The sequence below is a fragment of the Phaenicophaeus curvirostris genome, chromosome 1 (assembly GCF_032191515.1).
Source record: "Phaenicophaeus curvirostris isolate KB17595 chromosome 1, BPBGC_Pcur_1.0, whole genome shotgun sequence".
NCBI classification, from domain to species: domain Eukaryota; kingdom Metazoa; phylum Chordata; class Aves; order Cuculiformes; family Cuculidae; genus Phaenicophaeus; species Phaenicophaeus curvirostris.
Genome location: NC_091392.1, coordinates 57,014,977 through 57,032,029, shown reverse-complemented (window position 1 = coordinate 57,032,029; position 17,053 = coordinate 57,014,977).

Sequence of the window (17,053 nt, the reverse complement as noted above, 5' to 3'; positions counted from 1 at the left end):
TAGGTGTCTGACACTTACTTCTTAGTTAACTCATGCTGTGAGTCTTGTTTCATCCCTCCTTACTGCCAGTAACACTCTTAAAAGCCATTTATAGTATATGATAGGAAAGAAGTGTGTTTATTTCAAGACCTTCCATTTCACGCCAGGTTAATCCCTTATTTCATATTATCTGTTGTAGTAGTTTCTACAGAGATATGGGTGTGTCATCGTTTAGTTAAGCCTGGATATACTCTAAGTGCAGGGTAGGGTTCAAATTGTTTCAAAAGTGTGATTTAGATGAGTTAGGAGCTTCTGAGTCTTCCCAGGGCCACTCGTCTCCTCGTTCTGGTTTCTGCAGAAAGGAAGTGTTCAAACTGAAGCACTGAGGTTCAGGATAGTGCGTTCCAGCACCCACAGACAAGGAAATGTAGATGCGGCCGTGATTTGATTCACACTTTCCATTAATTTTGGAGCAAAAGAAACTATTGTTTGGGGTTTTTTTCTGGCACAGAGACCTTTCATTCTACACTAGGACACTCATGCTGAGAAGCACACTGAACAGTAGAGCCATGGCTCCAGGGAGGAGTAGCTGCTGGTGGTTAGAGGATGTTTTGAAAGATGCCTCCAAACTTACTGATTTATTCTATACAGCTAGTATGCACCTTCTAGGACAAAAATGCTGGAATATAATTTTTTAAATCCCAAGTGTGGAAAAGTTATAGTAATACGTAAAGAAATCCTTATATAAAATTGACTTTTTAATATTTGGGAATACATTCACATTCTCTGAGTGTATATTGTGATGCAAGCTTATATAACAAGCTTAGTGACAAGTGGGGTTCCCCAGGGCTCAGTGCTGGGTCCAGCCCTGTTCAATGTCTTCATCAATGACCTGGATGAAGGCATCGAGTGCACCCTGAGCAAGTTTGCGGACGACACTAAGCTGGGTGGAAGTGTCGATCTGCTGGAGGGTCGGGAGGCTCTGCAAAGGGATCTGAACAGGCTGGACCGCTGGGCAGAGTCCAATGGCATGAGGTTTAACAAGGCCAAATGCCGGGTCCTGCACTTGGGGCACAACAACCCTATGCAGTGCTACAGACTGGGAGAAGTCTGTCTAGAAAGCTGCCTGGAGGAGAGGGACCTGGGTGTGTTGGTTGACAGCCGACTGAATATGAGCCAGCAGTGTGCCCAGGTGGCCAAGAAGGCCAATGGCATCTTGGCTTGTATCAGAAACGGCGTGACCAGCAGGTCCAGGGAGGTTATCCTCCCTCTGTACTCGGCACTGGTGAGACCGCTCCTCGAATACTGTGTTCAGTTCTGGGCCCCTCACCACAAGAAGGATGTTGAGGCTCTGGAGAGAGTCCAGAGAAGAGCAACAAAGCTGGTGAAAGGGCTGGAGAACAGGCCTTATGAGGAGCGGCTGAGAGAGCTGGGGTTGTTTAGCCTGGAGAAGAGGAGGCTGAGGGGAGACCTCATTGCTCTCTACAACTACCTGAAAGGACGTTGTAGAGAGGAGGGTGCTGGCCTCTTCTCCCAAGTGACAGGGGACAGGACAAGAGGGAATGGCTTCAAGCTCCGCCAGGGGAGGTTTAGGCTAGACGTTAGGAAAAAATTCTTTACAGAAAGGGTCATTGGGCACTGGAACAGGCTGCCCAGGGAGGTGGTTGAGTCACCTTCCCTGGAGGTGTTTAAGGCACGGGTGGACGAGGTGCTGAGGGATATGGTTTAGTGTTTGGTAGGAACGGTTGGACTCGGTGATCCGGTGGGTCTCTTCCAACCTGGTTATTCTGTGTGATTCTGTGTGATAAAGTTTTATAACTTAGGCAATTTTAAAAGTTAGTTGAGGACAAACTGATTTTCTCTGCAGTTTTGACTAGGAAATTTTTACTCTCCAGGTATATATTTATGTGTACATAAAACACCATTGTATAAAACTAAGTGTGCAGAGCAAGAGCTTGTTGAATGCTACAACCCCCCTTCCCCTTCTTATTTGGTCTTTTTTTGTAGTCAACACTAGGGTTAAAATATCTGAGCAAATTAATCCTTGGAATTTTTTTGGACAAACTTTACTTAATAATATTGAATAGGAAGTCACTGACTTAAGACCATACATTACATAGTAATTAAAGATTCAGAAGTGCACTATATTGTAAATAATTGGATGATATAACAAGAAATATTCAGATCTATCAAATACAGAACAACATTTAAGTTTCCAATTCATCTAAAGCTTTGAAAGTGAACTGCAAGTACTGTTCTTCTATTGTATCCAAAAGATAGAAAATAAAAACTATTTTAATGCAACATAATATATTTTTGACAGAGAATCAGCATAGAAAAGTAGCACACCAGAATTGTGCTTAAAATCTTACTAATCAATATTATTTTTCTAATGTGATAAGCTACGTTGAAAAGTATTTAACTACTGCCCCCAGGTAGGTTTGCTTTATTAGTCAAAAGAATTAACAGCTCCTGGTTTTCTGTTGACCAGGAAGATCTATAATTTTGACTGTATTTCTTGGCCTCAGGAAAGGCATCGTTATACTTCAGAAACACTTGCTGAGGTGACTGCTAAAAACACAGCTATAATTCGTACAATTATATGCTATTTTATTTTTATTTAAAATTTGTTTTATTTTAACTAAAAGCATGTGCCCTGTGGTGAAGCAGATAAAAAGAGTACTTAGAAGTAGAGCTTGCAGCACCTTGGGGTCTTAATGGGAACAAATAATCTCTCTGAAAGAGCTTGTGATTCAATGCATACAAAGTGAATGCAAAAATTTAATTCTTACCTTGTCATAGAGAGGCTCATTATAAAAGTTTGGTTTACAAGGAAGCATCATTCCAGTTTTGTGCTAACCAGAGAGTAATAAAGTTCAGGCCGTCTTTAGTGAGACTTGAAGCAGCTGCAGAGTTTCTAAATTTGGAAAGCTCATCATCTTTTTTCTAACAGAAAAATTGCAGTTGGCAGTGTAAGAATTAATGAAATGTCTTTTATATAAAAATGTTTTTATTTAATGAGAAACTTATATTCCTAATGATTCTGCCAGGTTCTGGATTGGGTCTATTACCCTTTGCCATTAGTCCAGTAGTGCCTACCAATAGGATTAATTGTGAACCAGGTATTACTTTTAATAACGTCTTTACTTTTTCTAATAATAGTGGAAGCACTGCTTGATATACACGTATGGCTGTCATCACTATTAAATGTTGCCATGCAGTTAATGGTATTGGGCCTGATACTGAGAGATGCTGAGCCCCTGTTGGCCTCTGAAATCAGTGGTTTTCTAAAGCCTGGTTAGGGTTCACCGCTCAGCACCTGTCAGAATTAGGTTCATCCATTTGTGGTATATGCTGCAGATGGTTCTTCCTCCTATTCCTTTCTGAAACTGGTTTTAATATGTGAAATTACTGTACAGGGTAGCCGAAACAAGAAAGGTTACTTTAAAAAAACATCATCATCCTGAAGACCGTTACCAAGAGATTTTAAATCTGATCCCAGGTCTCTGAATTTAATCACTGAACTGTTTTTATCTTAAAATAGAGCAAGAGCGTGCATAGCTGCCTAGCTCACCTTTGTAGATATGGATTTATGCTGTATTTATTTTTTGTCACAAATAACATGCTATGCAAATGATGGGGGAGGGGGAACATAGAACTACAATCATGCATTAATAAATAGTCTTTACACCAGAAATTACAGAATGTTACATAACCACTGCATTTTGACCACAATTCTTTGCTTTTACAGATAGGTAAGTCACAGAAACTCCTTACTGGAATAAGGAGTGAGTAGAAAAAGTATACCTAATAATGAATGCAGATCTTCTTGACTGTGAAAGTGAGAAACATAAAGCAACAGAGTTTTTATTAAATATCAGCACCTTATATGCTGAAATGTCATATATCTCTCCACATGACTTGTAGAGGTACAAAGATTCCACTGTCTACACATATTTAGGCTGGCAAGTGCTTTCTGATGGAAATATCACAGGACTTCTTTTTCTTAAGTGCTGCTGAGCAACAACCAAGATGCTGGAGGCTAACAGCTTCGGTCCTACAGTGATCTACCAGTTCAGTAACAGCATCTTGTTTGAGCATGCAATGCATCGATTAAATTCTAATTCCACTCTGCAGCCAGCCTAATTTTTAAATACCCACTGGAGTTGTGGTTGCAGAATATCTCAGTTACTCAGAACTCATTTATCTTATAGAAGTGCTCACGAGGTCCTGGGGAACAGAAGAGTTGTTCTAGTGTACACCCAGCCACGAAGGCATGTGCTGAAGTTGGAGAAACCGCTGAATAGTGCTTGTTTTACATACTAAATGTCCAGAATGGTTGTGTAGAAAAACTAATAAGCAATTTTGATGGGTAGTGAAACAGGAGACCTAAATAACTGCTGTTATACAGATAGTAATAACAACCAGCCTGACATGGAGCGCAGCATGAAAGATTGTACATTTAGCTGTTTCAGTACCATAATAGAATTTTCAGTATGTCAAAAATGGCTTAGCACTCTATAGCTTTGTTTTTCAAATCAAAGGAAAAAACCTATCAATCTCTTCCAGAATGTACTGAAAATTGTAGTATTTCCCTAATCCTAGATCCATACGCTGACACAGAGCTACAGCTTTGGTTCCGGTGGTAGAAACTGCAACGTATCTAGCAAACATTTGCATTCCTCCTTTCAAAGCCTCCTTGAAAAAATTCAATTGAAATTATATAGTTCTATTTAAATTCTAAACATTCAAAATAACATCACATTTGTAATCACATTCACTGCTTTACCTTATTAATTGTTAAATTCTGAAAAATTTCTAACATACAGGGTCAGAATCCTATTCATATTCAGTATTTCTATCAAAACAGAATTAATTCTAATAGTATTCAAAAGTACTCGAGACATCTTTTTTCTAGTTGCTTGTATTGTCTTGCCACGTATGCAATTCAAAATCATATTATTATTTTAATGTTTATAAAATCTGTATCACTTAATGGGCCACTTAACGCTTTATACGTGCCAGCTATAAAATCAATACTAATGCTCAGGAAGTATTTATCAACATAATTATTAAAATTATTTTAACAGTTTCACTTTTTTAGTAGCAAACACGGTACAAAAAGGGTATTGATTCAGTGTGCATTTTCTGTGATTGGTCAGGCAAAAAGGAAGAAAGGATTTGCCAGAAAATGACAATCAGGACGACCATAAGAAAAAACGATTGTATAAGTCAAAGCCCGGTAAGCATAAAAGACCGATGTTTCACACTGGGCTTACTGTGCCAAATATTCAGAAGTAGGTTATAGCTATCAACAAGCAACAGAAAAATGTTGCTATCTTTCAAAAGCAGACCTTTGACCTGAGGAATGTTATCCGACTGGTAAATGGCGTAAAATTAGCTGTTCCTATGACTGGAAGACTGAGCATTCCTACCTGGAAAAACATCTGGCTTCAGAGGAAAACGATACAGCATAATTGCTTCTAACTAACAGAGACACTGAACTCTTCACCATGAGATAACATCCCATTCTAAAAGAGGAGCAGAAATGCTTCCACTTAGGATGTGATAGAAACACTGCTGCCTTCATCTTCAAAGACCTTTACTCTCCAAGTGTTCTTCTCCTCCACAGAGCATGTGTCTCCATTTCATAAATTCATGATCCCATTTATTTACGGGTCTGCTTAAGACATCTTATTTCTCAGCTTTGCTGTAGCCCCATCCAGGGGCTAAAATCCAGGACACGTCCAAGCAGCAACCATGCTTCTCGTGTAGCACTTAAAGGAGAAGCAATCAACACAGTATCTCAAGACTTTCAAAAGGCCTCTGGTGAGATTCTGTTCAAGAACCTAAGCAGTCATAAGGAAAGAGGCAAAATATCATCACAGATTTCCTTGAGGGCTGCCTACCCTTCCCACAGTCCAGATTCCCTTACGCTTCACCCAGAAGTACTTCCAGACTTTTATCTCCTCAAAATTTCTATTCACATCCTTAGCTCCACTTCCCTTCCCCCCAGCTCTCCTACAGCAAAATCCCTGACATTCTGTTTCAATCACACGAATTTGGCCCATCACGTGGTGGTATCTGCAATGGCTGGTTTGGAACTATGTATGTGTTCTTTGGTCAGATTAATGCTGTCAATCTTCGGATAGGGCTGAATAGAATTACATTTACTTAATTAACAACTGAGAATATTAGTGCTTAGAGTAGGGTCTTTTTATTGCCCTACTAAATTCCAGGAAAGCTCTAAGAGTTACCTTTTGGTCTAATTTGTTTGTTTATGGCCCATTTGTTCACAGGCTCTTTGGAAGGGAGTGGATCAAAGCATCCTTCATATGCCTCACTTGCTTAAGAAAACAGATTTAAAACTATGACTAAAATAACAAGACCTAACATGGACATTCTGTATTTTCCAGCATTTCGGCTCTGCTTAAGTTTTAATTAAAAAAAGTCTATTTCTTTTCTGTCAGGGCATCAGGCAAGAAGACTCTTTGTCTAATGCAGTAGTGAAAAGAAGTTTTGCTCTGAAATTTAGAAGATAAAATAATTTTTAAGACCAGAGTCCTTTTCAAATGTAAAAATGGGTTTTAACCACAAAGTTCAAAATCTGACACCTGACATCTCTAACTTCAGTTGCTCTTTTACCTACAGATAAATGTGGCTTCTTGTGATGGAAAATGCCCATCTGCAACAATTTTCAATGTCAATATTGATAGCCATTTAAGATTTTGTAACTGTTGTCGAGAAAATGGAACACGTAATCTCACTGTACTACTACGCTGCTCAGGAAATGGCACTGAAATTATGTACGTCATTCAAGAGCCTATAGACTGCTCATGCCAATGGAACTGAACATTACTGTGGATATGATTTAATCTGAAGAATTAAAATTAGCTTCCTTTCACCAGACTCCCTTTTTTACCTTGGAGGGCTACAGTACTCTGCAGGGGGGAAAAAATAAAATGTCGTCAATTATTCTATATAATGTAACTTTTTGCAAGTTTAGTAAAGATTATGTCATTCATTATTCTTCTTCAGAGTTTCTTTTTAAATATTGGCATAAATAAAAAGAAAAATATAAATCCTATTGACCAAGGCATAATTTAGCCTTCATTTATTTCTACTTTGGGGTTTTCTGCTAAGCTGTTGAAAACTGGTTAATGCCTGTGTTTCCACTGTTCTAAAATTTTGGATTGTGGCTACCTGTCAAAGTTCAGAATTTCTTGGTGTTTCTCTTCCCTTTATTTAGAAACTTGCAGTTAAGATCTATCACAGGTCCCTGTTTACATGGGAAAGAAGCACATTAGTGTTTTGAGAACAACTGAATTAATTTGTTAAAAAAAAAATGGTGGGTTCAAATGAAACATTTTTTATCCTGCTGAAAAGTGCGTCTTTTGTTCATTACACTGTGGTCAATGGATGGACTCTGGTTACACTGTAAGTCACTGAGAAACACCACACCTGTGGTCTGTATGTACCTGTGGTAAATCTCCAGAGCATCCAGTAGAATGATAATAATATCTTTGAACTTCTGTCATTTATTTATTTTTGATCTATGATTCTATGACTTATTTTAAATATATGTTATAAATATGAAGCCTGACAAGGAAAAGGCTGGAGAGTTTAAGCTTTTGTGCCTTTATTAAAAATACCTAAAGCTGTTTCTGATATGAAAAATTCTATTTTATATCCATTTTTCAGTTTTCACAGATGAGGAGTGGGTTGTCTTCTAGCTGTAGAGTAAGATTCCATGTGTATATATATTTATTAAAAAAATCAAGATACTGCATATTTTAATTATTCATAATGGCTTTCTTCCTCTGTTGTCCAGTTTGAAAATTTGTGTTCAGTATCTTTTTATAAAGTATGTACAAATTGGATTGTTGGTTTGTTGTTTTTGGCTTTTGGGTTTTTTTTTAAAATACTGAGATTTGGACTGTTGACTGAATTTAGGTTTAATAATTTTGGAGACGACTAGGAAAATATCCAGGTAAAATATATGTTTTGAAGGGCTTAGGTGAGCTATTTATGTTCAGGCTGTGAATATCCATGATTCAGCAATATAAGCTCAATATACTCTCCTTTTTTCTTAAATATATTGCATAATACTTTCTTTAAAACTAAGGATGGAATTTACCTTTTTTTGGAAGACTACTTTTCTCTATACACTCACTGAATGAAACTGGTTTACATGATGACAGTGGGAGTTTCGCCATTGACATTACAGTGGCCAATAGTTTCCTTATCATGAAAATTGTTCCAGAATTTACCTGTGCCACTAAGGATGAATGGTAATGCAGAATCTTAGATGAACCTAGAAATTAAAAGCAGTTATGTTTAAAATAAACTCCAAGATAACATGTAACAAGAAAATGGTATTAGGAGATGTTTTTCCCATTCACCAAATCTGGGGTGGTTTGTTTTTTTTTTTTAAGTGCAACAATCAATAGGAACTGTGTCAGGATTCTCCCTGAAGCCTACAGCAAAACCTCACGTCTTCAGCGGAGCTAGATATCTAAGATTGTCTTTCATTTTACAATTAAACTTCAAATTCAGACTGTTTGGCCTGGTTGGAAAGAGAACATCTACTATAAGTTGTGAACCATTTTCTGGACAGTCATCCACTTCTGTTACCTCCATGAATGTGACATTAGCATAATGGAGTATGTTTTATATAACATGAACTAGACATTCAAAGCCTTGCAATTGATAGAAGGTTTGAACCAGCCTGAAATGTGGAGGACTGTTCTGCTCCGCTCCCCCAGTCTGTAACTTAAATATGGAATCACAGAATAACCAGGTTGGAAGAGACCCACCGGATCATCGAGTCCAACCATTCCTATCAAACTCTAAACCATGCCCCTCAGCACCTCGTCCACCCGTGCCTTAAACACCTCCAGGGAAGGTGACTCAACCACCTCCCTGGGCAGCCTGTTCCAGTGCCCAATGACCCTTTCTGTGAAGAATTTTTTCCTAATGCCCAGCCTGAACCTCCCTGGCGGAGCTTGAGGCCATTCCCTCTTGTCCTGTCCCCTGTCACTTGGCAGAAGAGGCCAGCTCCCTCCTCTCCACAACCTCCTTTCAGGTAGTTGTAGAGAGCAATAAGGTCTCCCCTCAGCCTCCTCTTCTCCAGGCTAAACAACCCCAGCTCTCCCAGCCGTTCCTCATAAGGCCTGTTCTCCAGCCCCTTCACCAGCCTTGTTGCTCTTCTCTGGACTCGCTCCAGAGCCTCAACATCCTTCTTGTGGTGAGGGGCCCAGAACTTAACACAAGATTCGAGGAGCGGTCTCACCAGTGCCGAGTACAGAGGGAGAATAACCTCCCTGGACCTGCTGGCCACGCTGTTTCTGACACCAGCCAAGATGCCATTGGCCTTCTTGGCCACCTGGGCACACTGCTGGCCGGCAGCTTTCTAGACAGACTTCTCCTAGTCTGTGGCACTGCACAGGGTTGTTGTGCCCTAAGTGCACTTGGCCTTGTTAAACCTCATGCCATTGGTCTTTGCCCAGCAGTCCAGCTTGTTCAGATCCCTTTGCAGAGCCTCCCTACCCTCCAGCAGATCAACACTTCCACCCAGCTTAGTGTCATCCGCAAACTTGCTAAGGGTGCACTCAATGCCTTCATCCAGGTCATTGATAAAGACATTGAACAGGGCTGGACCCGGCTCTGAGCCCTTGGGAACCCCACTTGTCACTGGCCTCCAGCTGGAGTAAACTCCATTTACCACCACTCTCTGGGCCCGGTCATCCAACCAGTTTTCCACCCAGGAGAGTGTGCACCTGTCCAGGCCAGAGGCCGACAGCTTCCGAAGCAGAATGCTGCGAGAAACTGTATCATAGGCTTTACTGAAGTCCAGGAAGACAACATCCACAGCCTTTCCCTCATCCAGCAGCCGAGTCACTTGGTCATAGAAGGCGATCGGGTGAGTTTGGCAAGACCTGCCTTTTGTGAACCCATGTTGACTGGGCATGATCACCTGGTTCTCTTGCAAGTGCTTCATGATAGCACTCAAGACCACCTGCTCCATGACTTTCCCTGGCACTGAGGTCAGACTGACAGGCCTGTAGTTCCCTGGATCCTACCTGCGACCCTTCTTGTAGATGAGCACAACATCAGCCAGCCTCCAGTCCAGTGGGACTTCCCCAGTCTTCCAGGACTGTTGAAAGATGATGGCAAGGGGTTTGGCCAGCACATCTGCCAGATCCTTCAATACCCTTGTGTGTATCCCATCTGGCCCCATAGACTTGTAGGTGTCCAGCTGGGAAAGCAAGGCTCTGACCACCTCCTGTTGGATCATGGGAGCCTCATTTTGCTCCTCTAGCTCCTGGGTTTGCACACAGAAGGAACAACTTTCTTTACAATTAAAGGCTGAGGCAAAGAAGACATTAAGTACCTCAGCCTTTTCCTCGTCCCCTGTCACTGTTGTTCTTTCTGCATCCAATAGGGACTGTATGGTCTCCCTAATCCTCCTTTTATTATTTATATATTTATAGAAAGATTTTTTGTTATCTTTCACAGATTTTGCCAATCTGATTTCTAGTTGGGCCTTTGCCCTCTCTCTGTTCAACCAAGCTGTTTTTTCCCCCTGCTGGCTTCTTTTCCGGAACATGGGGATGGCTTTCTCCTGAGCTGCTAGGATTTCCTTTTTGAAGAGCTCCCAGCCCTCATGGGAGCCCTTAAGTACTGTCTCCCATGGGACTTTGCCAACCAGCCTTCTGAAGAGTTCAAAGTCTGCCTTCTGTAAATCAAGTGCCACTGACCTGCTATCCAATGTCTTCACTTCACCTAGAGCTGAAAACCCTATCATCTCATGATCGCTTTGTTCTAGGTGTCCTCCTACTGCCATATCCCCCACAAGGCCTTCTCTGTTCACAAACAGCAGGTCCAGGAGGGCGCCTTCTCTTGTCAGTTCATTCACCAGCTGTGCGAGGAATTTGTCTTCCACGCACTCCAGGAACCTCCTAGACTGCTTCCTTTCTGCTCTATTGTACTTCCAGCAGATATCTGGAAGATTGAAGTCTCCCACAAGAACAAGAGGCATCTATCTAGACACTAACCCCAGCTATTTATAGAAGAGCTCATCAGCTGCTTCTCCTTGGCTGGGTGGTCTGTAACAGACTCCCATCACAAAATTTACCTTCTTATGGGCTCCTCTGATTTTAACCCACAGTCACTCAATCTCCTCATCGCCACAATCCGTCTCAACAGTGTCCAAGTCCTCCCTTACAAAGAGGGCTACCCTGCCTCCTCTCCTACCCTTCCTGTCCCGCCTGAAGAGTTTGTACCCCACCATAGCTGCACTCCAGTTATATGAGTCGTCCCACCACGTTTCCGTGATGGCAACGACATCGTAGCCTCCTTGCCCTACGACAGCTTCCAGCTCCTCCTTCTTATTCCCCATGCTGCGTGCATTGGTGTAAATGCACTTCAGCTGAGCTGCCGAGCCTTCAGCCATCTTAGAGGGAATACAGTTCATTCCCAATTGCCTGGTCACTGGAGTAGCTAGTGCCAAAGTGCCCATATCTTCCTGACCAACCCCAGGTATAATCACCCCCACTTGCTGTGTGGTGATGTACTGGTGGTCCTCACCAGCACACCCTCTCCAAGTCAACAGTGCCCCACGTCCAGGCTCACTCCTGTCTAGCCTGGTCTCATCCCCCTCCCCCTTCACATCTAGTTTAAAGCTCGCTTTATGAGCTTAGCTAGCTTTTTAGCAAGGGCTTTGGCCCCCCTAGGAGGTACACGTGTCCAATCCTTAGTAAGAAAGCCTGGGGGTGTGTGAGCCACCCCATGATCAAAGAAACCGAAGCCCCTCTCCTCGCACCAGGCTCGGAGCCAGGCATTAATGGAACTCCTCTTCCTGACTTCCTGCTCCTCTGTATTTAATCTTGGAATGGAGCAGAATACTATTTGTGCCCCAGAGCCCTCCATCATTTTCCCAAGGGCCCTGAAGTCTCTCTTGATGGCTTTGGTCTTTCTGTTCTCTAGATCATCACTACCAGTTTGGAATACTGTCAGAGGATAGTAGCCCATCTCATGGACCAGGGAAGGAAGTTTTCTACCTACCTCCTCACTGATGCCCCTGGAAAGCAGCAGACCTCTCTGTGGAGTCGGTACAGTCTGCAGATGGGTCCCTCCGTACCTTTTAGGAGGGAGTCCCCTACAACAATCACCCTCCTCTTCTTCATAATGGAGGATGTTTTCATCATTTTCTGAGGATGGTGCAGCCTAGGGTAAGATTCAAGGCTGTGGGAGCCGTCCTCCTCAGGATTGGATTCTGCCTGCAGCGCATTGTATTTTTTCACCAGGGGGATCTGGGGTTTTGTTGTCTGGGTGAGGGGGGCAGGTTTCCTTCCTCTGTCAGGAACTTGCTGCCATTCCCCATCTCTTGTTCCCCCAACCTTGCAGTTTGCAGGTGGTAGCGTTCAGACGCACCAGCTCCAGCAGGCTGCTGAGTGAGTGAGAGGGCACTGCTCCACTGGTCTATCTCCCTCTCACATTCCCTGATGATCCTCAGCCTCTTCACCTCCTCCCTTAGCTCCTCCACCATACGAAGCAGTTCCCCGACTTGAGTGCAGCTTTCACGAGTGGATCCAGTACCAGAGGCACGAGCTGGTAGGGGAGGGGACACTGCCTGCAGCCAGGGTCTGGGTAGCTGCCTGCACCCACTGCGGCTCTGGCTGGCTGGCAGCATCCATCTTGCTTGCTGCAGCACCCGGAGCAGCTTTAATCTTCTGCCGGGTGGCCACCATCGTCTTCAGTGTCTTTTGGCTGGTCCCTAGCCCCTCTCTGTGCCCTGCCTGCTCGAACTGCCCCACACCTCTTTGCTCAGCTCCTCGTCGCCGTGCTCCCAAGGGACCAGGTTTTGCTGTATTTACTGAGGCCTCTGCTGGCTTCTCTGCTTGCTGGCTTGCTCTTCCAGCTGCATGGCAACCCCCCGGGCATCCAAGGTTTCTCTGACAGAAAGGAAGTTTCTTGAGCTGGCCAATAGGATACCAGCCTCTAGTATACCAGCCCAAGACAGTAAACAGCAGGGTATCTAGACAGTAGGGGACTAGACAGTAGGACTGTCTAGTTTGACTTTCAACAGAAAGCAGAAGTGATTGGCTTTCTCCTGCTTCAGGCAAAGGCTAACCCATTTGTGGGGTTGCTTTTGCTCAAGGGCCTGGACATACTTGGTGGTAATAATGAAGGATGGTCAAGTCCAATGCATACCTCAAGGGAATCTGACTATGGCTTCGAACTGATCAGCTTGGCAGAGTAAGCCAGACACTGAGTAACTACACGAGGACAATCTTGTCCAGCTTGCTTTACACTGCTTTCCTGGGCTCTTATCAGCCAAATCACAAAGACAATGAATCCTGTCTGTCTTGCTGAGTTTAAATCAGAAATTCTCTTGAAATTCCCCGTTACATCAGGCTTCCTGAGACTTGTATATGTGTGAACAAGTCGATTTTGTTAAGAATAATTGATTATAACAATTTGTGACTGAATGAGGGTTTGGTGGTGGCTTGGGATACAAAACTGTTTCTGAAAATACATTGAAAAGCATAAATAGGAATGATATGCAGGTAAGAAATATGGGGTTACAATCAAAGTGCAGAGAGAGAAGTAGCTTGAAGTTACGATGTATATTCTTAGAGCACATAACACAAATGTCTCACCTCGATGGTGTCCTGAGGGCGGGGGGAGATGGGATGCAACCTGTCAGCAACTCAAATGTTTTGATGACATTTCCCCCCTGCAACCTTCCCATTTGTTTACATTTTTATAATAAATTTCACCATTTGGACAGACTTTTCTAAGGAGCTTGAGTGACTGAAGTCATCACATCAAACTCTGCTGACTGGTGGAGAAAAAATCTCTTGCTTCACTTGCCAAAACCTGATGATGCATGGCCAGCAGGAGTGGTTATGGGAGTGGTTTGCCTCAGAGGTGGGGAGGAGGCAGGTAGTCCTAGATGTGGAAGCGTGTTTTAGTATAATAATGATATTACAATGATGTTGTAAGGAGTACAGGTCAGCCAAAGGGCAGGATTGTCAGAGCACTCTAATAAGTCCCACTTTTATTTCAATGTGATTTTTATATAAAAAACCTCATTCTGGGCAGTACCTGAGGAGGCTGTTGCCATCTTTGAGCCTGGACATGCTGGTCTGTAGTTGCTTTGTCTGTTGCATGTAGGCCAAGGAGATGACGGTTCTGACTCAGATGAGGTCAGACTCGGGGAAAGGGCACATTAAAGCAGGCAGGATACCTAGAAGCCAAATCAAACCGGGCAGCAGTGTGAAATTTCTCAATGACTACAGATGTTTGTGCCTTGAAAGCACAGCATAATCAAGGGGCCTCCTCTCTTCCATCTACGCCCTGCTGAAAGCAGGGTCATACAAGGCAGGTGACACAGGATTATTTCCAGTTTCGAGCATCTCTGAGCATGGAGGCTCCACAACCTCTCAGTGGCACAAAGAAACCATGAGCAAGCTAGGCTGAGGTGCAGGCCTCCAGACGCTGCCTGAGCTCTGTCACGGTGTCCCTGTCTAGGTCTGTGCTAGTCCCTGATCTGAGCACAATCCCATCTCAAGCCTCCCCAGAGGAGGGAGGTGGGATCAGATCATTGGCCAGCCTGCCCTCAGAAGCCACAGAATTAGTCTGTGTAATATAAAAGAGATACTTGAGAAGTGACACTGACTCCTTCTTTACCTGTTGCCATGCAAAAAACCCACTGTTTTTTCCTGCTGTACTAAAAATTATATCAGTTTAGACAAAGCAAAAAAAAGGGTAAACACCTCCAGCAAAAGAAGTGGTGCATGGTCTAGAGAACAACTGTTTGGAGGAGGAGCTTAGGAACTGGTCTTGTTTAACCTAGAAAAGAGGAAGCTGAAGGGAGACATTACTGCCGTCTACAGCTACCTGAAAATAGATTGTGTCGAGGTGAATGTGGCTGTCCTTTTCCAAGCGGAAAGTCATAGGGGAGTACGGAACGGCCTTAAGTGGTGCCTGGGGAGGACTAGATAGGAGACTCTGAAAGTCTCTTCACTGAAAGGGCTATCAAGCACTGGCACAGGCTTCCTGAGGAAGTGCTTTAGTCGCCATTGTTGGAGGTATTCAGAAATAGTGTAGACGTGGCACTTAGGGACGTGGTTTATCAGGTGAACTCGGAAGTGTTAAGATTCCCATTGGAATCAAGGATCTTCAGGCTCTTTCCTGAACAAAATGATTCTACGATTCTACCTTATAATCAAAACAGTAGTCCTCATCTTCCTCTGCCTCTGATTCTTCTTCTAGCAAGATACCTAAAAAGGGGGAAAAAAAGTGCAACGACGCTGTGAGTGCTTATTTCAGCCTGCTCTTCTCCATCTGCTCCACTACAGGGAGGCTTGCAAAGGGATCCATTTAGTTCATTAGGAAATCACCATAGCCATCCTCCTCTGTAATGAATTTTGCACATGCTCCTTCTCCCTCTATGGCTGGAATCTGGTCATTGGCAAGCCCATTTTCAGATACACTGAATCGGTCTGTATAATATAAAAGAGGTACTTGAGCATCAGTATTCACTCCTTTTTAACATGCTGCCATGAAAAAACTCCTTTTTTGCCATCGTGCTAAAAATGATATCAGGTGAGACAAAGAGAAAAAAAGGGCAAACACCCCCTGTGTCTTTGCCATCCCTAGAGAGCAGGGCTTTTGAACTGGGCTTAGGTACACCTGCCTGAGACAGAAAGGAACTAGGCAGAAGCAGCTGTGTGTCCAAACTGAAGGTGCTAAAGGTAATCATTTCACACTGATGGAATCTGGAAGAGATCTGAGTGGTGGAAAGCCAGTTCTCCTTGTCAGTCCTCTACTAGAAATTGAGCTCAAAGGGCAGCTGCTAGGAGGCCCAAGTCATTAGCTTGCCCTCACATTGTGGCAGTCCTAATTGAACAGCTTGTCTGCAGCACTGGCATGTCAAGGTCCCCATGAGAAGGTGTGGCAGAAGCAGCAGAGGAAAAGGAGTCCAGAAGCAATTGGGCCCCAACGCCGCCATCAGAGAAGGGCAAGAATGACTGGAAAGCTGGCTGGTGGAAAAGGAGCTGGGGGGAGGCGGTTGCTCAACAGGTGCTGAATATGAGTGGGAAGGGTTGCCAGGCAGCCAAGAAGGTGAATTGCATCGTGGCTTCGAGCAAGAGCAATTTGGCCAGCAGGACAAAGGAAGCGATTGTCCCTTTCTTCTTGTCATTGTTGAGACAACTCCTCAACTACTGTGTGCGTTTTGTGCCCTCACTACAGAAAGACCTTGATTGGCCCTAATGCTTCCAAAGAAGAACAAAGGAGCCGGTGTATGGTCTAGAGAACAAGTGCTTGGAGGAGCAGCTTAGGAACTGGGCTTGTTTAATCTAGAAAAGAGGAAGCTGAGGGGAGACCTTACTGCTGTCTAGAACTAGCTGAAAGTATATGGGGTCTATGTGAAAGTCGCTGTCCTTTTCCAAGCAGAAAGTCTTAGGAGAGTGTGGAATGGCCTTAAGTGGTGCTAGGGGAGGATTAAGAAAGGCTCTTCACTGAAAGGGCTGAGATTGTCACAGTCCTAACTGAACAGCTTATATGCAGCACTGGCATGTCAAGGTCCTTGTTACCAGGTGTGGGGAAACAGTACAGGAAAAGAAGTCAAAAAAGAAGGGAGCCCAGCTGGTCTTACTGCCTCCTTTGGAGAAGGGCAAGAGTGACTGGAAAGCTCGCTAGTGGATAAGGACCTGGGCCTCTTGCTCAACAGTTGCTGAATATGAGTAGGAAGGGTTTCCAGGCGACCAGCTCTTCACTGCAAGGGCAATCAAGGACTGGCACAGGCGTCCCTGGGAAATGCTGGAGTCATCAACTATGGAGATATTCAGAAGCAGTGTAGACTAGCACTTACGGGCATCGTTTATCGGGTGGACTTGGAAGTGTTGATCTTCCCATTCGACTCAATGGCTTAATCTTCAGGGTGTTTTCTGAACTAAATGATTCCATGATTCTAACTTCAAATCAAGAAATAAATCCTCATCTTCCTCTTCTAATTATCAACACCTCTGCATGTTGACTGGCTGCCATTTGAACATGAGCC